This window comes from Natator depressus, chromosome 8 (assembly GCF_965152275.1).
Source record: "Natator depressus isolate rNatDep1 chromosome 8, rNatDep2.hap1, whole genome shotgun sequence".
Taxonomy (NCBI): domain Eukaryota; kingdom Metazoa; phylum Chordata; order Testudines; family Cheloniidae; genus Natator; species Natator depressus.
Window position 1 is genome coordinate 99224578 of NC_134241.1, and position 25718 is coordinate 99250295.

Below are 25718 nucleotides of genomic sequence, written 5' to 3' on the forward strand. Positions count from 1 at the left end.
CACTGACACAAAAATCCATATAATAGGAGACATCATCAATATACCTATTGCCAATGATTAGACAAGTCTAACCAGGTTAGCCAGCTGCTGACATACACACAAAGCATTGCTGCTATGAAAGGACTCATGTCATTACCTATTAACAGAAGAACATAAAACAGCCATATCGGGTCAGACCATTGGTCCACCTAACCCAATATCCTGTCTCTGACAGTGGCCGGTGCATGATGCTTCAGAGGGAATTAACAGAACTGGGAATTTTTGAGTGACCCCTTCCCTCTTGTCCTGTCCCAGGTTCTGGGATCTGTGCTTTTAAAAACCAGGGAAGATATCACCTTAAGCACTGGAAATAGACATTACAGAATGGTGAAGAAGACTGAGTGACCTTGAAAATCTATTAAATAATGTTCCACCTGGATAAAAATACAGAAATATACCATGGTGTGAAGCCTTGTAGAAAGGCATATGGTGTATTCAGATACAGCTGACATGAGATATGATAATGGTGGTATTTGTGGCAAACAGCGATAGAAGAGAAAAAGCAAATATTGACTTCTCTTGAGGTGTGTATCAAGATTTATTGACCAGGGAGATAAATTAATGACCAAGGAGAAGACAATGGATATTGATTCTCAATATTCACCAAACTGAGAAGACAGAATACATATTGTTTCATACACCTAGTGTTAATCATTCATGGCCAGCAATGCCTGTGAGGGGGGAGAAGGGAGAGATGGGCAGGGGCATTAGTACTAATTATTTGTGCTACAGTAGCCCCTGAAGTCTCCTGAGATCAGGGCTCTGTTGCCCTCGGTACTCTACAAAGACATCTAGTGAGAGAGAGAAGCTACCCTGAAGAGCTTTCAATCTAAATAGACAGGACAAAGGACAGGAATAGAACCAAAGAGACAAAGTCTCTCAGTCAATATCACACTGCAGGTTAACAGCAGCAGGGCGCTTAGAACCCAAGTCTCCTGGCGCATAGTCCTGCGCCCACTCCACTATTTGAGTGCTTGCAAAGGGGAGATAGGGTGGCATTTTATTGCAGAGAAGGAAGAAAAGGAAATGAGCGGGAGAAAGGTTTTCTCCTGGGAAAAGCAGAGAAGATGGAGCATAGGCATCTTCCAGACTCTTCAGTACCACTGTGCAACTTCACGACGGCTCAGCTACTGCACATGTACCCTGTGCAAGGTCAGGAACAGCAGAAAGAAGTGATCACTTGCTCCCCGCAATGTAGTTCGGTCCCTGTGCATGTAGGAAAGCTGGCTGAGTAGTTTGCCAGGCAGCAGGCGGGAATTTTTAAAATCCCATCCATCACGCATAAATACTCTGTATTTATTTGTGACGTCTGTAACATAGCCATGTGTACATTACACAGCCCATTAGACTATGAAAGGTATAAATTATTTAAAGCAACCTATGTTGGAATTGTCATTTTTTACATTTAACATTATGTTGTTGCAATATCTAAAGCTCCCTTCCAAATGCAGCAAAAATGTAAAACACATTGGGAGAAAATGGAAAACATACTAACTTGATTAAAATGGGTGCTCTGGATTCTGTCACATTCAGTATTAATTTAGAGTACATTCCGGTGGCTTCATCCTTTCCCTCCACATTCGGCACCAATCTGTTGGAGAAATATAACACAGATGAAAATAAAATAAATACACACACACACACATATATATATTTAAAGCCTGCAGTGTGTATGTGTGTGGGGGGATATGTTTTGGATATACAGTTTAGAGAGAGTTGTTTTCCATTAGCAAATGTAAAGGCGGGTTGGTTTTTGAGGCTCATTTGCATAATGCCTTCCTGCTGGGTAAACAGGATGCACAAATGGGCAATCCCACGAATAATGTCTCTGGTTTTAGCATGGGGTGGGGGTGTCCCAGCCTTGTCCACCCACAACGGGAACGGTAACGACAGCGCCATTCATTGATAAATTGCTGCAAGCTAATGTAGCATGCGTGAAGTTGCAGCCGGATGCAATTAATGAGGTTAGAGAGGAAGAATGGTCTTGTGGTTAAGACGCTAGAATAGGACTCAGGAGATCTGGGTTGTGTTCCTGGTGCTTTACAGAGTTCCAGTGTGACCTTGGGCAAGTCACATAATCTCTCTGTGCCTCAATTCCCCATCTGTAAAGTGGAGTGTCACACTGGGTCAGGTTCCCCTTTCTGGTGGCTTACTAGACTTCTGCAAAGAGACTGTTGGGTCCCCAGGTATTTTAAGTCTCCGGAGTTTGAACAGAGTTTGGGGATTGCTCTGGCTGGGGAGTCCTTAGACACACCCTCAGAGTGTAGATACTCTGTCTAGAATCCCATGCTAAGAGCCTTCCTTTTCCCCATCCTTTGTCTGTCTTGTTTCCTTAACTTGTAAGCTCTTCAGAGCGGGGACTGTCCCTTAGTATGTGTTTGTTCAGTGCCTAGCACAATGAGATCCTGGTCTCAGGGGGAGCCTTTAGGGGCTACTACAATATAAATATTTATTATTATTGTTATTCCTGCCTTAGGTAATTGTGAAACCACTCAGGACTTGTCTACGCTTAAAATGCTGCAGCAGCACCACCACTTAAGAGAGGACACTACCTACACTGATGGGAGGTCTTCTCCTGCGGGCATAGGGAATCCACCTCCTGGAGAGGCAGTAGCCAGGTTGACGGGAAAATTCTCCCATCGACCTAATGCCACACACATGGGGGATAAGGTTGGTTTAGCTCTGTCATTCAGGGTGGGTGAGGAGGTGTTTTTTTCACACCCGTGCATGACGTAGCTATACCGACCAAATTTCCTAGTGCAGACCAGGCCTGAGTGTTTGTAGGAAGTTGCTTTCTTAAGGGATTTTCACTTCCTATCAACATGGTCCTTAAGCATTCTTCAGAGGTGCCAATGACCTACTGAGTCAATTCCATCTACCTGCCCAGCTGGGTGTATATGACATCCCATCCATCACTGTAGGACTTGCGTATGTATTAAAGAAGTGACCTCTTTTCTTAAGACATCACAGTATCTCCACTGCATAGCTACAAAGCCCAGCATCAATTTTTCTCCTTACAAATCCCCAGAGGGATTTCTTTCAACAATAGAATTTCAGGGTAAAATTCACCCCTCTTCAGAAGGCTGACACAAGGCCTATGTATTGTTTTAGTCCTGTCAAAGCCCTCAGAATAGTGGGTGTAAAGGCCTTCTCTGACCCTCTTTATACAGGTGATTTTCACCCGCTTTGCTCTGATCACTTGCTGTTGGTGGTTGATTTGCATAGGAAGTGATTCCTGGGACTGCATATTTACAAACTTCAATCCTATTTCCACAGAGAATATGAACCATGAACTCAAAGCTAGGGACTTGCATGTCTAGGTGCCCAATGACTGGTGCAAACCATGTGCTCAGAGGGACTAATGCTCAGATTTGCGACCCCAATTCATTTTGGATGAGCAAAATGGCAGGATCAAATTGTTCACAGAAAAAGGGAATGAAAATCCATCCAATTCGGTGGTTGGGGAATCAATATGACAACGCAACACCTCCTGAATATTTGTTGTGGGATTTTCAAAAGCACTCAGAAACAACGAGGAGTCTGGTGGCATCTTAAAGACTAAAAAGTGGGGTTTTTATCCACAAAAGCTTATGACCAAATAAATCTGTTAGTCTTTAAGGTGCCACCAGATTCCTTGTTGTTTTTGTGGATACAGACTAACACTGCTACCCCCTGACAAAAGCACTGACCAACTCTGCAATGTTGATTTCAGTGGGAACAGAGTTAGGCGAATATTGAGTGCTTTTGAAAAACCACTACCTTCAAGTGTGGTTGAAAAGTGACTGTGTGAAAATGGCCTCTGGTTACTCTAGAGAGCTGCCCCGTTTGTGTGTTCAGTGTCATCTACTTAACCTAGTGACAGAATACATTTTTACTACTTTTCAGTGCTGTTTGCTCTGCAGAGTCAAAATAACTTTGGGAGAGTGAGTTGGTATGACAGGGTGGACTAGGCCCTGAGGTCCCCTTCTGGAGGCCTTGTGGCCCTGCCATACCCCACCCCAGAAACGGGCAGTAGAGAGGTCCTCCAAACTGCCTAGAGCAGCTGTATGGGAAGCAGCCAATCAGGGTCCACCAGGTCAATATAAGAAGAGCTGCAGGGCCAGAATAAGTTCTGTTCCTTGCCAGAGCTGAAGGAGTGAAGATGGTGTGTGGCTGGCTGAGGGAGCTTGGATGAGGCAGTGCTGCCAGAAGCCGGGGAGAGCAAGAAGGAGCCCTGAGCTGGCTGTGGAATTACAATGTAAAGATCCATACTCTTTACCCCTGCTTATGATCCAAATGAAAATTAACTAGGTAAACCTAAAACAAACTTCTTTATACATTTTAATTGCTTTTCTCTATCAGAACATCAAAATTCAGTGACCAACAACTTCCTCAAAGCCAGTGGATTTATGCTACTTTTCCGTGTGTCTGAATAAGATTCTCATGATCTAGTAATGGAGTTTATTGTGCTCTGAATCCTTAATCTTTACATAGACAAAACTTCCACAGTAGAATCAGTCTTGCTGCTGATATTTCATGTCATTCGGTTGTTGACAACGTGAGCTAATATACAGCAAGATGTTGTTAGTTTCCACAGTTCTGGACATAAGGCCTGCTTCTGCGGACGTAGTTTTGCAGCTAGAAAATGGTTGGATGGCGATTTACTTTAGGTTTCTTCTATTACACTTAAAACACTTTCTTGTGAAACAGGTTTGTAATTCATGCTTTAATGACCTCTGGGAGTCAGGGTAGTGTAGTTCACCTTCTAGCCAGTAGGTAGAGCTAGCAAACCTTGCATCGATTAAGTTAATGCCTAATATTAATTTTTCAGAAATCTAGAAAACCATAACTTCCTTTTCTCTCTGCCTTTTCTTCTCTCGGTGAAAGTACTGTATTTAACAACAATCCTAAACTACTCTTTAGGGAGTTTCAGAGTAGCAGCCGTGTTAGTCTGTATTCGCAAAAAGAAAAGGAGGACTTGTGGCACCTTAGAGACTAACCAATTTATTTGAGCATAAGCTTTCATGAGCTACAGCTCACTTCTGGATAAAAACGTATAGCTAGCACAGCTGACCTTGTGTTATGAATGTTTTAAGCATTTGCCATCTAATGTAAAGAAGTACTAGAGAGAGAAAACTCGGGGCCCAGATCCTCAGCTGCTGCAAATGAGTGTAGGTTCACTGAAGTCAGAGTTATGCCAGTCTACACCAGCTGAGGATCTGACCTCATTGTAAAGTGCTTTCAGATCCATTCATGAACGGTGCTAGACAACAGCTAGGTATTATTATAATGTCCTTACAGTATCTGTGTTACGAATAACACACACACACAGATAGAATGATCAAATTCTAATAATTTACTTTTCCCTGACTGTGTTTTACTGTTTATCTTACACTGACCATGGAGAGTGAGACTGGATTGGTCAGTTTCTCATTTGTTTCGAGTCAGTTTCACTTCTTCCTTCTCCTAGGTTACCGCCCTGCTGCCACATTCAAGTCCAGCAACACTTTCCCTTAGTATTTCGGAGTAAAATCAAGACCTATTTTCACAGCAATGTGAAAATCCCCGTTCTGTAACTAAATCAACTGGACACTGTGCCAGTGTTGCCAACCCCGAACATTACTAAATCATGAGTCAGTCCCTGAAACATCAGGAGAGTGGCTTAAAAAGCATGAGATTTCTTTTGGAAAAAATGTATTTTGGGTTTTTTCTTTGCCTTCTTGGTTTTGAGCCTTTAGGTGGCACTCCGGACACAGTTTCAAGCTCTCCTCTGCAACCATCAGGGCTAGAAACACTTTTTTTTAAAACAAGAGTTCAGATTCCCCTTTAATCATTTGTCTCCAGGACCTGGGGCTTAACATGAAACATGAAGTATCTTGCGAGCTGCTATGAAATCATAAGCACTGACAATGCTGCTGACCCCTTCATGCTTTCTTTGCCTGTCTTTCAAGCCCTCTTTCTGTTCCCTTGACTCTGCTGCCCTGTTGATTTTACTGATACAAGTGAATTATTAATAGAGCTTCAGTTTTCACTGGAGCCATGCAGCCTTTGGCATATGGCAGTAAAATGCAAAAGGGAAAAAAAATAGTCAATTTGCCCCTGGGGCCTTTGATCTGTGGCAGGTGGGAAAGAATGTGAAAAAGCTCTGTACAAATTATGACCTCAGTGCCTTCCTAGGTGGTGTTTCCCTGCTTCCTCAGGGCTTCCTGTACCGTTAATGACTCCCATGGGCCAATATGTGGGAGAGCACTAAGGCAATTACTTAAAGGCTGCCTATAAAATGCAGGGCAGCATTTTGCCTCCTCGCACTGTAAACGCCCTAGTCAGTTCAGACGCATGGCAGTTCAGGTTCAGGCTGTTATGATGAGGGAGGGAGGGCGGACAGCAGGCTGGGGAAAAGTCTGTCTTTTTCATCTCTCTCCCCAACTGTGGGAACAACCTTGGCTGTTTGTTCATATGAGTGCAAGCTCCCTTCCCCTTCAGAACGGCTCGTCTGGGACTCTCTGTCTGCTGAAGCAATCTGGTAACTGCTGCAGTTTGCGTCTCTTTATTCACTTTCCAAACAGGCCGGCAAAGGGAAATACCCCTCCCTTCGCGGAGCATCACTGAGGCTGCAAACACCGTGAGCAGCCAGCAAATTTATCACGCACATAAATAACTGGCCTCGTTCCTTTGTGCGTGGCTGGGTTTTCCTAGCATCCACGTTGCATGTTGAACTGGGGAGGTCAAAGGGCAATGAAATCCCATGCCCTAAAAACTTGAGACCAACTTTGAACAATCTGCTTGTCTCTATAACGGTCACCTCCAATGGTTTCTACATCTGATGGAGTAAGGAAGAGTTAGATATACATCTAGTGACAGCTGCTGGCCCTGTCAATAAACGACACCGGTTAGCAGGAAATTCCAATCAGGGCTGAGCAGGGACATGCTGACAGTATTTTAACAAGGCACATGCATAGCAAGGTCTCCCCTAGCCCGTGAGTGCATGCAGCAGGCCAGGGCTGTCTATCTAGGTGCTTATTTCACCCTCATTCATCACTGTAGTATCTCAGGAACTCACAAACACAGATGAGTTTTATCCTCACAGCACCCCATTGCAATAGGAAGACGTCACCCCTGTTTTATCAATGGGGCACTGAGACCAAGGTCACACAGGAAGTCTGTGGATGAGCAGTGAAGTGAACACAGATTTGAGGCCCAGTCCAGTGATCCGTCCACTACACCATCCTGCCAGGGGACTCTGCCTCACGCTAAACATGACCAATTCCTAATAACAAGGCTCGCTTGGGCATCCATTTACAAGAGGCAGAGCTAAGGCTCCGGACTGAGCCTGAGTTTCAAGCCCTCTTTCTGTTCCCTTGACTCTGCTGCCCTGTTGATTTTACTGATACAAGTGAATTATTAATAGTGGCTGGGTCGTTACACATATTGAATATATTTCCCTATGTTAAGTATCCTCACACCTTCTTGTCAACTGTCTAAATGGACCATCGTGATTATCACGACAAAAGTTTTGTTTTTTCTCCTGCTGATAATAGCTCATCTTAATTAGCATCTTACAGTTTGTATGGCAACTTCCACCTTCTCTGTATATCTATCTTCTTACTATATGTTCCATTCTGTGCATCTGATGAAGTGGGCTGTAGCCCACAAAAGCTTATGCTCTAATAAATTTGTTAGTCTCTAAGGTGCCACAAATACTCCTCTTCTTTTTGAGTTTATTTGCAATCTAACACGGCCAGGCTGACATACGCAAGCTGGTGGCGGCATGTTTCTGTGACTATCAAGGCCCCCATTCATCCCCACTGAAGCCAACAGGCTGACACCAGGGAAGAATACGGCCAAAGTGTTCATTGCTCTTGCTCAGCCCGGCAGATCACTGGAGGGATCCGTTTCACGGAAGAGGCGATCACTCTCCCTCATTTTTCCACAAGGCAGGGCACATGTAGGCCAGAACGGCCACTTTTCATGCTCCTCTGCCCAAATAGACCTGCAAACGGCTACATCGGGGTGTCCCAGGCAGTATATCCTCTGTATCCTTGTTAGACTTGTGCCATGGGACAGAGCAACGGCTGCTTAAACCAGAAGCAGAAACGGGACTATCAAATTAATTTGACTTGTGGCTTGGCTCCTTTCCAGCTCACACTTTTGGATGTGAAACACAGGTGCATTATTCAACCTCCCCTCCACGGGCTCTTGAAACCCTTGGGGGTCTAAATGCTGGCTGCAGAAGCATGAGGCATACAGGGCAGGCTGGAGGATCACACACAACATGCATTTATAGCACAGAGGCTTAAACCCTCCCGCCACACACACACACACACACACCCCCCCCCCAAAAAGCCAACAACTAAGGGTACATCTACACTAGAAACACTCCAGCTGCAGCGTGATAGCATAGACACTTACTACAGCGACAGAAGAGGTTTTCCCATCACTGTAGTAAATCCACTGCTCCTAGAGGCAGTAATTAGATTGACGGAAGAATTCGTCTGTCGACCTAGTGGTGTCTACACCAGGGCTTAGGTTGGCTTCACTGTATCACACGGGGTGTAACATTTTTCACAGGCCTGAAAGACTTAGATAAGTCAACCTAACTTCATAGTGTAGCCCCGCCCTAAGGATGAAATTTTGCCCATGATCTCTGCATTCAGTTTCCACTAATGTCCATGGGAGTCCCCTCACATGGACCATGGATTAATATGCTTGATACTAAGATCTTTGCAATAGCTACCATGTGGGTCCATTCATTTATCAACTCTCCTGCTTCCATGGGTCAGCTGAACAAATAAGTCAGGAGAAATTCCCCCTACTCACCAAGGGCGGCGAGTTACATGGGCCCATGGTGCCCATGCTCCAGAATTATTCAGGGCCCAGGGGCCCGGCTCCACCAATGTCCGGGGCCAGGTCGCTCCCCCGGCCCCGCCTGCCGCCCCCGCGCACCGCCCCGCAGTGTCCCTGCCTGCCCTGGGCAGTGGGCGGCTGCCCCCTGCAGCTCCATGCTCCGCTACGCCGGCTACCGGCATCAACTGCCACCACAGGGTCCTAGCGGCCCCCAGTCACTGGGGCCAGGGCAGGCTGCCCCTGCCCTTCCGCCTCGGACGGACCCTTCCCTTTTCCGGTGGGACCCTCCACAGCACAGGGGGGCTCCCCGCCAGCAGTCACCACTCCTGCCCCATGCTGGGCAAGGGGCAGCCCCATCCCCCACCCGCAGTGAGGGGCAGCAGCAGGGGAGGAGCTGCACACGTGATGGCAGCCCCCGCACCCACCACAGGGGAGGCGAGGGGGCTTCCTGGACGTGAGAGGGGCCCAAGGAGGACGTGCAGTGATGCGAGGTGAGTGTGGTGCAGGGGGACAGAGGGGGGTCCCTCCCCTGGAGCTTGCTGCTGCCGGTGTGGAGAGGGCTAGGGGGAGTCCTCCTCTCTGGTCCCAGCTGGGAGCAGCCAGCCTACATCCCAAAACCCTCATCCCCGGCCCCACCCCACAGCCCTCCCCCCTCACCCCAACCTTCTGCCCATGCACCTCCCACACGCCAAACCCTCATCCCCAGCCTCACCCCAGAGCCCTCTCATTTTTACGTTATTTTAAAAATATATATATATATCGGCTTACAAGGGAGGTGTGGGGGGGCACGGGACTTGGACCCGTTCTGGGTACCACCAAAAATTATACAAACCTGCTGCCCCTACTACTCACATAAAGCCTTGCACAATTGTCCACATTCATTTATAGGGTTTTATTTTCCTTCCTGGGAGGCATGGATTATGGCTCACTGACTGAGGCAGAATACTTGAGGGACCAATGGAGTGAGCTGGTTCTGGAAATCCTGTGCATTAATTTTGATGACTGCCATCTTGGTGATGCTGGGGATTGAACTGGGGGCCTTGAGAGCTAAAAGCATGAGTCTCTAGAGCAGTAGTGGGCAACCTGCAGCCTGCAGGCCACATACAGCCCATCAGGGTAATCTACTGGCGGGCTGTGAGACAGTTTGTTTACAATGACTGTCCCAGTAGCCATGGTTCACCATTCCCGACCAACGGGAGCCGCGGGAAGCGGTATGGGCCAGAGGGACATGCTGGCCGCTGCTTTCTGCAGCTCCCATTGGCCGGGAACAGTGAACCGCGGCCACTGGGAACTGCGGGCGGCCGTGCCTGTGGACGGTCAATGTAAACAAACTGTCTCGCAGACCACCAGCGGATTACCTTGACGGGCCGCAGGTTGTCCACCACTGCTCTAGACTGATCCGCTGTAGGCAGGGGCTGGAACAGACGTACATCCTTGGTGGATCAGGCACAGATGGGGGCTCATCATCACACACGCTAACCAGAGAGTGGCGCTAGCAGCTGTGCTAAAAGACAGCAGGGCTAGAGGAAGAGCTACTTTAGACTGATGGGGGAGGCCAGATGTCATGGCTTCTCACTGGGCACAGAAATAGAAAGCTGGGGACAACTACAGGGTTGGGGAAATTAAGCCAGATCTTCACCCTACTTTTCCACCTTAGGTTAGCAAGTATTTGTGACACCATAACTCAAACCTCTCCAGCCCCTTGTTTGACTTTACTCCAGTCATTAAACTTTCAAGGAGCCCTGGTCTCCATGGGCATCACTCACCTCTTGTCCTGCCTGTCAGACTTGTCGCCACCACCAATCCACTGAGGCAGCGTCTTCCCAACTACGGGCCATATTTTGGTTCATTAAATGGATTATAATTTATGAGTGCATTTTTTTTTATTTTAGTTTAATACTGAGCTCGTTTGGTTTCCAAAGGTGGCAGTTGAAAAATGTGGGTCCAGAGCATGTCCAACGCACTTCATAAAACATAAAGAAAGAAAACAGAGCAGGCCCTTATTTGCCTTTGTTGGAATGAAAGTGACATTCACAATGATGGAGGAGCAGCAGGGCTGGCGGCAAAAAGAGGGAACAGCAGAGTTGGGAAATGTTTCTCTTCCCTGATGGAACATTTCAACAACTGGTCAGGAGCAAATTGTTTCACCTTCATTTGTAGCTGCAGATTGCTTCTGGAGGCAGGACACTGGCCTACATGAACCAGTGGCTTTGATCTTCTCATGGTAAATTGCCAAGGAGCTCAGCCTCCTTGGCAATTTTAGTATTTACATATTTGAAAGGAAGAATGATCTCATATTTAAGGCATCAGAGTCATGGCCTTGGTTCTGTTTCTGCTACTGCCATAAGCTTCCTGTGTGGTCATGTGCAAGTTACTTAATCTCTCTGGGCCTCAGTTCTCCATCTGCAAAATGGATATGAGGGGCAAAAGCAATCATCGGGTGCATAAGCAGGGGAATATCAAGCAGAATTAGTGAAGTGCTGTTACCAGTATATACTGCATTTGTGATGCCACTGCTGGAGTACTGTGCCGACACTTTAAAAAGAAAGTTGGCCAATAGAAAAGAGCCAGAAGAAGGATTCAGGATTAGAAAACCTGTCTTATAGTGAGACACTACAGAACCTCAGTCTATTTAATACAGACGCTCCGCGGGTTACGCAAGACCCGACTTACGCAAATCCGCATTTACAGAAAAAGTCCCGTAAGCTATAAATAGGAGGGTTTTGGGTGGGTTTTTTTTTGTGTAACAGTCGGGTATACATTTCCGACTTATACAAAATTCAAGTTACGCAAGGCATTCTGGAACGGAATGATTGCGTAAGTTGGGGAGCGTCTGTATAACAAAGAGATGGGTAAGAGGTGATTTAATAATGGTCTATGTGGCAGAGCTCCAACCTCATCCCCAATGGTCCTGCACTTCCAGGCAGTTTATGCTAGCTTCAGAGGCTCACAGAGCCCTCCACATAGCCCTTCTCTCTCTAGGGCCAGGGATACAGTCTACCGAGCCCTTTTCATCATGAGCCAACGAGGAGGTTGGTGAGAGAATTCCCACAGTCTCTGTTGCTCCTGTGGCCTTATACCAAAACAGTTTAGCCTCCTGTCCTGACAGGGGCCTGCTTTCCCCTCCCAAGAGGTGTTTCTGTGGTGCTGGGTTGGGGGTTCTGGCCCAGGGACCCTAATGGTAGTAGCTGTTGGCAGCCAATCTTTCACTACCAGAGTTGCTACATTTCCCTGGGCCACTTCCCCACAGCTCTCCTGCTTCTCCCTTCTTCACCCTTACCTTAGGGCTCCCTTACCAATGACTTGAGGGTGTCTTCATTAACCAGCCGCACTTCCTCTCCCCTGGCTCTCCTCTGCCTGATTGGAGTGAGCCCTTTTATAGTATCAGAGGGCCCTTAATTAGAGTCAGGTGGTCACATTAGCTTAATGGCCTCACCTGACTCTTTGCAGGTTAATTGGAGTCAGGTGTTCTCATTAGCCTGGAGCAGCCCCTGCTCTGGTCAATCAGGGAAAGAGAAAACTGGTAATCCAGTGGCTAGTAGACCCGTCTTCGGCTCCTCTGCTGAACCCGACGGGCCTGGAGGGAGGAGGGAGACTGCTGCTCCTGCTGCTGGACTGTGGGCCCTTGCTGCTGCCGCCACTGCCCCTGCTCCAGCTGCTCCCCTGGCCGGGCTGGACGCCATCCACCCACCCCCCTTCTCCGCTACCTGGTTGCTGGCTAGCTGCTGGACTCCCCCACCCACCCACCCTTGGGTGCTGCTGTTACTGCTCCAACTACAGCCCCTTGGGGGGGGGCTGCTGGCCTGCTCCCCAGAGTGGGGGAGTGAGGGACCCCTACCCCAGCCATTGCTGCTACCGCTGCTGTGGATACCACCACCACCATCAGCACCACCTGTGAGGGGTCCTCTCTGCCTGCCTGGCCACCGGGCTGCTGCCTGGAGCTGCTGCTGCTGCCTTTGCTGCTGCCTGGGAGCTGCCGGACCCCGAAGGAGGAAGGGACGAGGCCATCTGCTGCTGGGGGAGTGCACAAGGACTCTGTAGACCACTGTGGAGGGGGCTTGAAAGCTGAGTAACTTTTGGACTGTGCTCTTGTGGTGAGGGTCCTGACTGTGTTTGTGGGGACACAGGGGGTGTGGCGTGGAGCCTGCCCCCTAGTCCATCAGTGTGTCCCCCCCCACCACCACCGTCGGCGCTGCCTCCTCCACCACCCCCAGTGGACACTTACCATCTGCCTCAAGCTCCTGCTTCTGGGACTCCGCTGCTTGCTTGGCCTGCTGCCCCCTTTCACCACCCTGTGGGTCTGCAGCAGCAGCCAGCCCGCACTGACTCTTTTTTGCAAGCGCACGTGGACGCACGTGCCCCCCGCCCCATCCTGGACTGACCCCCTTCAGCAACCCTGCCTCCAGCCTGGTTCTCCCCCCTCTCCATGTGATACCCCTGCCCTGATTGGCCCCTTATTCAGTGCGCCCATGCCCCCTCCCATGCGCTTGTGCCCTTCCCCTGTTTGAGTTTGCCCCGATCTCACTGCACTCCCCGAATGTTGCTATGACCCCCCTCCCCTAGTGCAGCTAGAGGAGCCGGTTTCCTACCCTGAGTCGGTGAGTGTCCCCCACAAGCCCTCGAAAGCCCCCCTGTCCAGCCCATCCCCCTTGGCGCCCTCCTCCCCTGCCTGCAGCCTATCGGGGAGGAGTTGTTGACCTGCCTCCCCTTTCCCCTCCTCTTTCTGGTGTCCTTCCCTCCCTCCCTGCTCATTATGGCGGGGGATACGACAGGTGGGGCCCCTCCAGCAGCCCTAGATACCCCTCCCCCGCCTGCCCCTCCATCACCCCCCCAAGCCTCTACCTCAGCTGCTGCTGCCAAACCACCTGTCACCGCCCCCGCCGGGGCCCTGGCAGCGGCGGGCACCGGGGTGACCTCCGTTGCTGCCACGTCCCTCCCCCCCTTAGATTCTGGGGGAGCCCCCCCAGCCGGCGGGAAGGGCCAGGGTAGGAAGAAGGGGAAGGGCCCTGCTAAAAAGTCCAGGCCCTCCATGGCAGGGACTGCCCTCACTGCCGCGGCCCCGCCACCGGCCGTGGCCTCCCACCCCGCTGCTCCTTCCACCAGCTCTGCGGGTGCCATTCCCCCGGCCCCCAGGGTGTATGCCCAGGTGGCGGCAGCCCCCCCACCTACCGTTACGTCATCTCTCCCGCCCGCCGCCTCCGCTACCAGCTATAGCGGCCGGGGCCCCTTTCCCACCATGACCAGGAAGCATGGCGTCCATTGCCTCCTGGTGCCCGCCTCGCCCCACGTGGAGACCTATGTGCGGGCGTTGGCGAGGGTGGTGGGGCCCACGGCCATTGTGGCGGCCTCCAAAATGTACGGGAAGGTGGTCTTCTTCCTGGCATCGGAGGCCGCCGCCCAGGAGGCAGTGGAGAAGGGCCTGGTGGTGGGGGGCGTGTTCGTCCCCCTCGAGCCGCTGGATGACCTGGGCGTCCACCTGGTCCTGACTTCCATCCCTCCCTTCCTTCCCAATACCGCCCTGTTACCTGCCCTCTCTACCCTGGGGAAGCCCATCTCGGTTTTGAGCCCTCTCCCCTTGGGCTGCAAGGACCCCGCCCTCCGTCACGTCCTCTCGTTCCGCCGGCAAGTGCAGCTGCAACTGCCGCCGGCGGCGCGTGACGGAGAGGCGCTTGAGGGGTCCTCTTTGATCCCCTACCAGGGGGCCCACTACTGGGTGCATTATTCCATGGGGGAGGCCTGGTGCTACCTCTGCTGGGCGATGGGGCACGTCCAGAGGGACTGCCCCTTGGCCCGGCAAGGAGAGGCATCCGGGACCCCCGAGCCCTGGCAGGGCGCTGGCCCTGTCATCGCCGGCGCCCCTGGCTGCCCGGCGCCTGAAGCCGCCCCTCCTCCCACTCAGTCCATCACTGCTCCTGCTCGGGCACAAGGGGCGCCCCCCCAGCACGCCCAGACGAGCGGGAGAGCCCCGTCTCTGCTGCCTACAATTCGGTGGGGCCCCTAGAGGAGGGTGCGGCAGGGATACCGCCAAGCGTGGGAGAGGGCCTGCCCCAGGGGGACTTTTCCCTCCCTTATTCCGCCCCACCGCTGCCTCCCACGGTCCCTGTGCCATCGTTCTTGCCCCCTGACCCGACCCCTGTTAGCCGGCCCCCCGATGATGCCATGGAGGGCTGGGCCCTAGTCCAGCGGAAGCGGGGCAAACGGAAGGCTTGAGCTCCGCTCCTTTCCACCGATGCGGAAGCCCCCCGGAAGACCAGAAGGGGGGGGCGCCAATGCCGAGCCCTCTGCCTTGCCCACGGATGCATACCATCCCCTGGTGCCGGCTGGGGAAAACATGCCAGCACGGGAGGCCAGTACCGTCCCTCCCTTAGAGTCCCCTCCCTCCAAGGACCCCGATGTAGCCCCACTTGCCCCGTTACCATCCGGAACCCCTGTGAGTCTCGGGGTGAGTGTCGCTTCGGGCACTGGTGGGGAGACCTCCGGGGTGGCGGAAGGAGAGCTCCCCTCCATTTACGAGGAGATTGAGGCCCTGGGTCTGACCCCAGTCACCCAGGGGGAGGACGACCCTCTGCTAGCGGGCCTCGATCTAAGCGACCTCACCGCGGCCCCGCCTTCCCCATGTCCCCTTCCCCTAACCGCTACCTTTGCTCCCGCCTCTGAGGGTTCCCAGGGCTCCTCCATCTGCCCGGCCGTGGGTGGCACCCTCCTGTTAGCCGCCGAGCCCACCGAGGCGACCGCTGGTGCACTGCGGCTGGGACCCGAGCCCCACGGGTTGCCCCTCAAGGGCGTGGGGTGACTGACCTCCTTCCCGGGCAGGGACCCCACTGACGGTGCTGTGACTACTATGCCGGCCGTGGTGCCAGAGCCCAGCATCATGGAGGGCCCCCTGCCCCACCCCCACCTCTCAGAGCCTGATCGAGAGGGGCCATTTTCCAATGGCTTGGCTCCTGGGGCCCAGGATCCTGCCTTTGCCCCTCTCCCTGGCTCTGCACCCAACCCCTGCCTTGCCCCTACTTTGGATCCCTGCCCTGCCCCTGAAGTAAACCCCGCCCCTGTCCCCCCCACCTCCCGTGCTATCATTGCCACCCCTGGGGCCGTCATCTCCTCGCTCCTAGAGGATAGCCCCCAGGGAGCGGCTTCTGTATTCCCCAGTCCTGACCCACTAGGGGCTGCTACCTTCCCTCCGCCGCCCCCAATCGAGCCAGGGTTTGAGGGCGGCTGCATGGCACCAGCCCATCGGGCGCCACATCGGGGGTCTGCCCCTTGCCTGCCCGTTTCGGTGGGCCACGGGGCTGTGTCAGTAGTCCCTCCAGAGGACAGCCGGGGGCTAGTGACCCCAACCCCCCATACGCTGTGGGAGGAGCTGCGGAAATTCCTTGAGGACGTCCGGGGCTCCCGTAATAAGGTGCAGCTCGCCCTGCAGCGATGGGGGGATTTCCATCTCATCCTCCGGGCTGCGAGGGCCCTTATGGGGGAGGGTAAAAGGACCGGGAAGCAGGCCGCCGTGACTTACCAGCGGGTCCGCCTCTTCCATGACTCCCTAATTACCTATGGGGTAGGTCACGGATTGTTGCGCGGCCCGTTGGGAACCGCGAGCGTCCCTGCCGGCGAGGATCCCCCCCAGCCCTCCTCATGGAACCTCTTACCATCATCACGTTAAACACCCGGGGCTGTAGGATGGGTCTCCGCAGGTGCCATGTGCTCTCCTTCCTTCGGGAGGGGGGGTACTCTGTGATTTTCCTGCAGGAGACCCATACGGATCCAGCCGCCGAAGCTAGCTGGCGGCTGGAATGGGGGGACAGGGTCTACTTTAGCCATCTCACAGTTCGTACGGCTGGAGTGGTGACCCTGTTCTCCCCCGACCTACGGCCCAAGGTGCTGGGGGTCGCCGAGGCTGTGCCGGGCCGCCTGCTGCACCTCCGGGTCCGTTTGGAGGGGCTCGTGGTCAATCTTGTCAATGTCTATGCCCCGACATCGGGCCCGGAGCGGTTGCGTTTCTTTCAGCAGGTGTCCACCTTCCTCGGCACTTTGGATCCTCACGAGTGCCTGGTCCTGGGCAGGGACTTTAATACGACCCTCGAGGAGCGGGACCGCTCGGGGACCGAGCAGTGCCCAGCCGCCGCAGACGTCCTCCGGGAGATAGTCGACCATCACTCCCTGGTGGACGTCTGGCGCGACCACCACCCGGACGACGTCTCGACGTTCACTTTTGTCCGGGTGGAGGCCCGTCGGTCACGCTACTCCCGGTTGGACCGCATCTATTTATCACGTTTCCATCTTTCACAGGCCCACCCCTCCAGCATCCGGCCGGCCCCATTCTCCGATCATCTCCTGGCCACCGTGACGGTCTCTCTCTGTGCGGAGAGGCCAGGGCCGGCCTATTGGCATTTTAATAACAGCTTGTTGGAGGATGTGGGCTTCGTGGCATCCTTCCGGGAGTTCTGGTTGGCCTGGCGAGGGCAGCGGTGTGCCTTTCCCTCGGTGCGGCGGTGGTGGGACCTAGGGAAGGTGCGCGCCCGGCTCTTCTGCCGTGACTACACCCGGGGTGCCAGCCGACGGAGGGATGCGGCGATAGGGCAGTTGGAACGGGAGGTCTTAGAGCTGGAGAGGCATCTGGCCACCAGCCCCGAGGATCCATCCCTCTGCGGGGCGTGCCGCATCTCCCGGGAGGAGCTCCGGGCCCTCGAGGACCATCGGGCTCGGAGTGCTTTTGTTCGATCCCGCATCCTCCTCCTTCGGGAGATGGATCGCGGTTCCCGCTTCTTCTACGCCCTGGAGAAAAAGAGGGGGGCCAAGAAGCACGTCACCTGCCTCCTCGCAGAGGACGGCACCCCCCTCACGGATCCAGCGGAGATGTGTGGGAGGGCCAGGACCTTCTATGCGGGCCTTTTCTCACCGGATCCAACCGATCCTAACGCTTGCAGAGTGCTCTGGGACGAACTCCCGACGGTCAGTGCGGGCGACTGAGACCGGCTAGAACTGCCTCTCACTCTGGCCGAGTTCTCGGAAGCCCTCCGCCGCATGCCCACCAATAACTCTCCGGGCATGGACGGGCTGACCGTGGAGTTCTACCGCGTGTTCTGGGATGTCCTCGGCCCAGACCTAGTCACCGTCTGGGCCGAGTCTTTGCAGAACGGGGTCCTCCCTCTTTCGTACAGGTGAGCCATGCTCGCCTTATTGCCAAAGAAGGGGGACCTCTGCGATTTACGAAATTGGCGTCCCGTCTCGCTCCTCAGCACGGACTACAAGGTCGTAGCAAAAGCCATCTCGCTGCGGCTAGGGTCCGTGCTGGCGGACGTGATCCACCCAGACCAGACCTACACCGTCCCGGGCCGCACCATCTTCAACAATCTGTATCTGGTCCGGGACCTCTTGGAACTCGGGTGTAGGGACAGTCTGTCGTTCGCCCTCCTGTCCCGGGATCAGGAGAAGGCGTTCGACAGGGGGGGATCACGGGTATCTCCTTAGCACTCTGCGAGCGTTTGGCTTCGGACCCCAGTTTGTGGGTTTTCTCCAGGTGCTGTATGCCTCCGCAGAGTGTCTGGTCAGGCTCAACTGGACCCTGACCGAACCGGTCAGCTTCGGGCGAGGAGTATGGCAGGGGTGCCCCCTCTCAGGCCAGCTGTACGCTCTGGCGATCGAGCCCTTCCTCTGTCTCCTTCGCAGGAGGTTGACGGGGTTGGCGCTACAGGAGCCGGTCCTGTCGGCATACGCCGACGATGTACTCCTCGTGGTCCAGGACCCGGGCGACTTGGCGTGGGTGGAGGCTTGCCAGGCTGTGTACTCGGCAGCCTCCTCCGCCCGGGTCAACTGGGTCAAGAGCTCTGGCTTGGTGGTAGGGGACTGGCAGCAGGTGAGCTCCCTCCCATCCACGCTTCAAGCCATCCGGTGGAGCACGGGTCCACTGCTCTATCTCGGTGTTTACCTTTCTGCCATGCATCCGTCTCCGCCGGAGAACTGGCACGGTTTAGAGGGCAGGGTGGTAGAGCGGCTCCGGAAATGGTCAGGACTACTCTGGTGTCTGTCCCTTCGAGGGCGGGCACTGGTGCTCAATCAACTAGTCCTGTCCATGCTCTGGTACCGGCTCAACACCCTATTCCGGCCCTGGATTTCCTGGCCAACCTCCGGAAGTCGATTCTGGAGTTCTTCTGGTCAGGACTCCACTGGGTCTCTGCAGGGGTTCTCCATCTACCCCTGGAGGAGGGAGGGCAGGGCCTGAAGTGTCTCCACACTCAGGTCCATGTCTTCCACCTCCAGGCCCTGCAGAGGCTCCTTTATGGTGCAGGTAGTCCGGCATGGAGCATATTGGCGCACACCTTCCTGCGCTGCTTCCGAGGGCTCCGATATGACTTGCAGCTCCTTTATCTCCATCCGAGGGGTCTTCCGCAAGACCTCTCTGGGCTGCCGGTCTTCTACCAGGACCTCCTCCGGACCTGGAAACTGTTCACAGTGATCAGGTCCGTGGCGGCCTCCGCGGGGGAAGATCTCCTTGCGGAGCCCCTGCTACACAACCCCCAGCTCCGTGTGCAGGTGGCGGAGTCCCCCTCGGTGCGCCAGAGGTTGGTCCTGGCAGAAGTCACCAGAGTCGGAGACCTCCTGGACTACGACCGGGGAGACTGGCTGGATCCCCTGACGCTCGCTCAGCGCATGGGGCTCTCTAGACCTCGTACTCCCCTGCGCGTACTTCAGGAGGTGAGGGCCGCTTTGCCGCCCGCTGCTCGGGTTTACCTCGACCGGGTCCTGCGAGAGGGCGCGCCCCGCCCACCCTCCACCCCAGGCCCTCCGGACCTTTTCATCGGGCCCCTGCCCCGTGGACCCCACCAACCCCCCCGTCCCTTCACCGTGAGCCGGCTGCGTGAGCTGCAGCCGGTCCGGTTCCAGACTGCGCCAAAACAACATCTCTACACGCTCGTGCTCCACATCCTTCATGTCCTCACCCTCGCGACCCGCTGGGGTATATCTGCCTTCCGCTACTCTGCTGTACCCAACTGGCCTGAGTCTATCATATCTATAAGTACCTACATGTAGAAAAGTTTTCTGATTAGTAGAGGGCTCTTGAATCTAACAGACGAGGGCATAATGAAATCCAATGACTGGAAAGTGAAGCTAGACATATTCAGACTAAAAATAGGGTGCATATTTTTTTACCGTGAGGGTAATTAACCATTGGAACTGCTTTATGTAGTATGTGGTGGTTTCCCCATCACTTGGAGTCTTTAAATCAAGAATCATAGAACTGTAGGGCTGGAATGGACCTCAAAGGGTCATCTAGTAAAAAAATATAGTAAAAAATAGTAAAAAATAATAAATAGTAAAAAATAATAAAAAAATAGTAAAAAAATATAACAACAATTTAGCATTTCACAGATTATAGTAACTCAGGCCGGTGTCTGAAATGGATGAGAAACTCGATGGAATTACAGCACTGATTGGATAAAATGAACCCAGATGGCTCAGATCTGACATAAAGGATGGTGACTTAGCCAGTGAGCCGTCAGGTAAAAATAATAAAATCCAAGACATAAGAAGCTGGAAACGATCTATCAGGTCATCTGGGTCCACATCCCTACACTGTGAAAATGTTCCTTTTCCCCTGAGACAAAAACTAAACGTGTGTTTTCAGCCTAAATGTCTTATTTCCAATCAAGGAAAATAAGAAACAAAGAAAGCATAAATATCATGGGTGAAATCTTGGCCCCATTGAAGTCCATGAGAATTTTACCATTAACTTGAATGGAGCCAAGATTTCACCCAATGTTTCCAGGAGAATTAGCCCTATGTAGCAGCTGGGAAACCACTGAGAGACTTGCCAGAAACAGACAGGAGTGGAGGAGCTTCATCGCTGCCCTAAACGCCAGAGGCGTAATGGGAACATGATGATGAGCAGCCTGCAAATGAAATGGAGCCCAAAATGGCAGCTGACTCCAATTAGTCCCGCCAACAAGAAACTCATGGAGGACTCATCAATGGCTATTAGCCAGGATGGGCAGGGATGGTGTCCCTCGCCTCTGTTTGCCAGAAGCTGGGAATGGGCAACCGGGGATGGATCACTTGCTGATTACCTGTTCTGTTCATTCTCTCTGGGGCACCTGGCACTGGCCACTGTCAGAAGACAGGATTCTGGGCTGGGTGGACGTTTGGTCTGACCCAGTATGGCTGTTCTTATGGTCTCCTCTATAGTAAAAGGCAAAGTGTGCAGAGCAGCAACATACCCTGTTAGTAAATGATTATTAAGTATATTGCATAGCACCTAACCAAGACCAGGGCCACTTTCTGCTTGGTGCTTGATGAACTCACATCACTGTGCACTGCCCTACCACTGGGTTGCACAACCTTCACACATGCTACATTCCCCATATTCATGTGCACTTTGTCCAGTCTCCTTTTAATTAACTCCAGTGATAGGGCTTCCACTACTTCTCTTGGGAGGGGCTTTCACTGTCAAAGGAAGTGCACTATTGGAATAGTCACCTAATCTCTGTCCTAGAATTTCCAGTGGTCATCTTCACCCATCCCAGTGTTTCTAGTTATCCTTCCCTGAAATGCCGTGAGGAATTCTTCTCCTTCCTTTCCTCTGGGGTCCAAATGTCTGGGGAAAATGAAAGATGATGTAAGACTGGAGAAGAAGGTAATAAATCTTGGTCCAAAGGGGATTTCCCAGGGAATAGTGGGCTCAGAGGAGGACGGGAAAGTGATAAATCCTTTGGAATGCAGCCCTTAGCACTTACCTGGCTAGCTGACGACTGCAGCATTCCTAGGGGATTAGCACAGTGCAACCTGCCTATAGAGTTAAGCTTCAAATGCACCCAGTTGTCTTCACCAAGAGTGAGTAAAGTAGGTTAGATGGCAGTGGAATCCAACCTCCCATCCTCCAGGCAAACATAATTCTCCCTCTACCCACTATTCCCATGGTAGAACAGGAGTTGCAAATTAGTTATGTGGGGTAGGGTTGCCAACTTTGGTTGGATGAATTCCTGGAGGTTTCATCACATGGCATTCTCTTTAATTAAAGATTAATCTTTAATTCCTGGAGACTCCAGGACAATCCTGGAGGGTTTTCAACCCTAAATTGTGGGGATTTGTAGCCGGATTCAGCTTCTAGGGGTATTTCTGCACTGCAGAGTTAACCTGGGTGAGTGGTACCCACATTAGCCTAGCCTGAGCAGCCACACTACAAAGCCCTATCTGAGTGACTGGGTCTCCACTGGTGCCACACTCCCTGGTATGAGTTACACTTGCTAGGACTCCTCAGGGTATAGCCTGTGGTTCTTTCTGCAGCATAAAGCTGAGCCATGCTCTAATTCTTCCCTAGCGAATTGTGGGAGAACTTTTCTGTTCTTCTGGGCACTCAGAGGGAATTGTGGGAAGGCAATGGAGGACGAGCAGCATCCTCACTGCAATGTGGTAGAGTACCAGCCTGAGGGAAAGCAGCACTTGAGCTGTAGCCGAAATCCCCATCCGGACCCGCTAGCCTGGGTTGAAAGCACCAGTAAACTTAAGGTGAGTGGGTTGTGTCTGTAGATGGGAGTGGGGGTTAAGGACAACACTGGAGTACGAGCCCAAGTTAACTCTACCATGAAGACATTACACTGGAGATGGGAGCTCAATGGGCCAGTGCACAAACTGCAGAAACCAAACAGGAATATACAGAATCAGTTAAGGTTGAGGGAAATACTTTCCACTACCTGAAAGGGGGTTCCGAAGAGGATGGATCTAGACTGTTCTCAGTGGTAGCAGATGACAGAATGAGGAGTAATGGTCTCAGGTTGCAGTGGGGGAGGTTTAGGTTGGATATTAGGAAAAACTTTTTCATTAGGAGGGTGGTGAAGCACTGGAATGGGTTACCTATCTCCTTCCTTAGACGTTTTTAAGGTCAGACTTGACAAAGCCCTGGCTGGGATGATTTAGTTGGGGATTGGTCCTGCTTTGAGCAGGGGGTTGGATTAGATGACCTCCTGAGGTCCCTTCCAACCCTGATATTCTATGATTCTAACGAGCCAGACTTTGGGATCGGTGAAATCTACAAACCAACCCCTCCTGAATTTAGGGAATCAATGAGCATCGAGGCTAATCTTAGCTTTTGTGAGAGTATGTGTACTATCTATAACTCTCTGTAGCAGGAAGCTAGACAGGAGGAGGCTGGGGAAGGCATTTGGTAGAAGATCTACAGGAAGCAGCTCAAAAAGCTTTATTTTGATCAGTTGTATACTGTAGCGTCTAGGAGCCCCAGTCATGGCCCAGGGCCCCACTGTGCTAGGAGCTATACGAACACAGAGCGGGCAGAAGGCCCGAGCCCCAAACTCCTTGAAGTCTGTGTAAGCAAGCTTTAGCAATAGTGCTGTTTACCATGATCTAATAAAGTCATTCAGTGTAAGAAAGTGACTCTTCCTGGAATTCTTTACCATCGTCACACAACTGCAACTCTTCTTTATTTTTTACAGTAAGTTTTTAGCCTTTCTTGTGAGGAAGATCATTGCGAAAGCATCTGGTACAAAGACCTTGCTGGGGCTGAAAAATTCATCACGGCCTACAGGAGAGCAGAATCTGGGTTTTTAACTCCCAAATCCTTTCAACCCTCCCTGCTGCAACAGTCACATGGAGGCATATGCTACCATACAAAGGGTCGGAGAGTGGGGGTAATACTGGCTGTAGTAATTCAGTACCAGGGAAATGGTTCTATTCAGACCATTAAAGATGAAAAAGGACAAGTGATTTATTAGGCAGAGAAACATAAACACCTTTTCCACAATGGTTACATACTTTGGTTCTTAATAAAGGGCACAGTGTGAAAGGAAAGGCTTCTGGAAGGAGTCCAAGTTACCCAAATCCCAGCTCACCTGATATAAAACACACACGCGCCTCACAGAATTTCACTTTGCTGGTCAGGCAATTGGAGAAGTAGGAAGGTTCAGGGAGCAGATGGGTTTGCAAACAATTGTCAGGCAAACCCGAGAGCGTTCAGGCAGGTTGTCACAAGCTGGAGTTGTCCTTCATCCAAACTCTGTTTTGAAAAACTGGGCCAGATTCTCTCACTTATGAGATGTCATTTACTTCACTAGAGAGGAGAGTCTGGATTCTGTAGAAACTGATGTTTTATAGGGGTCCCTAGGATTTTCCTCCTCTGTGGCGGCCTTGATGGTTAATTTCTTCTTCTCTCATAAGCCTGCATCTCTCTACTCCCTTCCCATCTGGTATTATAATACTGTAAATGTATGTGAAACATATTGCTCTCAGCCTTTAATAGAAAAGATAGGGGTGTTGACTCTGTAATAAAGATGTCCTTTCCCCCAAGCATTTGTTAGGTGATGGAGTGGAATAATATTTTAAAACAAAACAAGCCAAGAAACCCAACAGTATAAAAACACGTCCCTGCTTAGCTTTCATTCTCTTGCTTCTGATGGTGGTAGCAGTGCAAAGAAATTATAAATCAAAAGCGACTGTGCTTTCAGTTGTTATGATCACTAGCAATGTTCCCTCTAATTTCTGACAGGCCGTGTGCCCAGAAAATTTCTTCTGTGCAAATTTTTGACAGGCCACGCGCGCAAAAAATTTCTTCTGTGCAAATTGTTGTGCTTCTGTGCAAATTTTTGTGCACACGGTCTTTCACCGTGTGCGCAGGGTTTAGGATCTGTGTGCACGCATACAGCTTAGTGGGAACAGTGATCACTAGAGCAGTGTAAAAGGGATGAAAATGTTTTTGTGAAATTCTATGTACAATTATTATTCACATTACTCATCATAGAATCATAGAATATCAGGGTTGGAAGGGACCTCAGGTGGTCATCTAGTCCAACCCCCTGCTCAAAGCAGGACCGATCCCCGACTAAATCATTTCAGCCTGGGCTTTGTCAAGCCTGACCTTAAAAACTTCTAGGGAAGGAGATTCTACCACCTCCCTAGATAACGCATTCCAGTGTTTCACCACCCTCAAACACCCTCATAGCACCTAGTGATCCCATCCGAGATCAGGGCTCTAATGGGATAGGCACTCTACAGACAGCTACTAATATCTGGCTTTTCAACAGCATTTTTCATCAGTAGATTTTAAAAGTGCTTCACAATCGTTAATGTACTTATCCTCCCCAACCCCCTTTAAGCTATTATCCCCATTTTACAGATGAGGAGTGACTCATCCAAGGTCACACTGGCAATTTGTGGCCAAGGAGGGAATTGAACCCAGATCTTGGCTATTGCCTTAACCATTGGATCATCCTGCCTCTCTGTGACAGTCCCTGCCCCAAAGAGTGTACAGTCTAAGACAGATAAAGGAAAGCTTTATTGACCCCGTTGTGCAGATGGGGTACAAAAGCCCGGAGAGATTAGATAACTTACCAAAAGTTGCACAAATGTCTGTGACAAAGTAGGGAATAGAACCCCTGTGTCCTGAACTCCCAGCTGGTGTCTTAACGACAAGACTGCCCTTCCTTTCAGATACTCAGCTCTTCATTTCAGGTTATAAGTGATCCAGATGCAGGGTTTTTCACTAGATTTCCATGAAAGGGCCATGTTGTCTTTGAGAACTGGAAATGCATCCTGCTTTCAGCACAAATGGCTGTTCATCTCAAAGACTTTTTGAATTTAAAAACTCAGATTTTTTTGAAGTGTCAGTTTCTTTACTGGTGACAGGGAATCCCAACATTTAGGTCTCAAAAATGATGAAAATTACTTATGCACCACGATAACAAATCCAGTCTGCTTTTAGCTGAACTAACTAGTCCTTCCCACTTGGAAAAAGCAAAAGGAGGGGGATGGGCTAGTTCTCATTATTGCACATCTGCAAACCCACTGCAGGGAGTTAATGAAGTGCCTGTTTGTCACACACAAGGACAGAGTCACACAACGCCTAGCTATGGTCTCCA

The 25718-nt window shown here is 51.6% G+C and overlaps 1 protein-coding gene across 2 annotated transcripts in view; it reads right to left on the bottom strand.

The window, feature by feature from the left end:
- SLC5A9 (solute carrier family 5 member 9) overlaps positions 1-25490 on the bottom strand; it is a 107907-nt gene extending 82417 nt beyond the window's left edge. The window contains exons 1-2 of one of the 2 annotated variants that reach the window (XM_074961775.1): positions 25192-25490; positions 1535-1630 (exon numbers count right to left, since the gene is read on the bottom strand). The gene's annotated coding sequence lies outside the window, so the exon portion shown is untranslated. The remainder of the gene's footprint in view (positions 1-1534; positions 1631-25191) is intronic. The other variant, XM_074961774.1, reaches the window with a different exon arrangement.
- Positions 25491-25718: the final 228 nt, after the last annotated feature.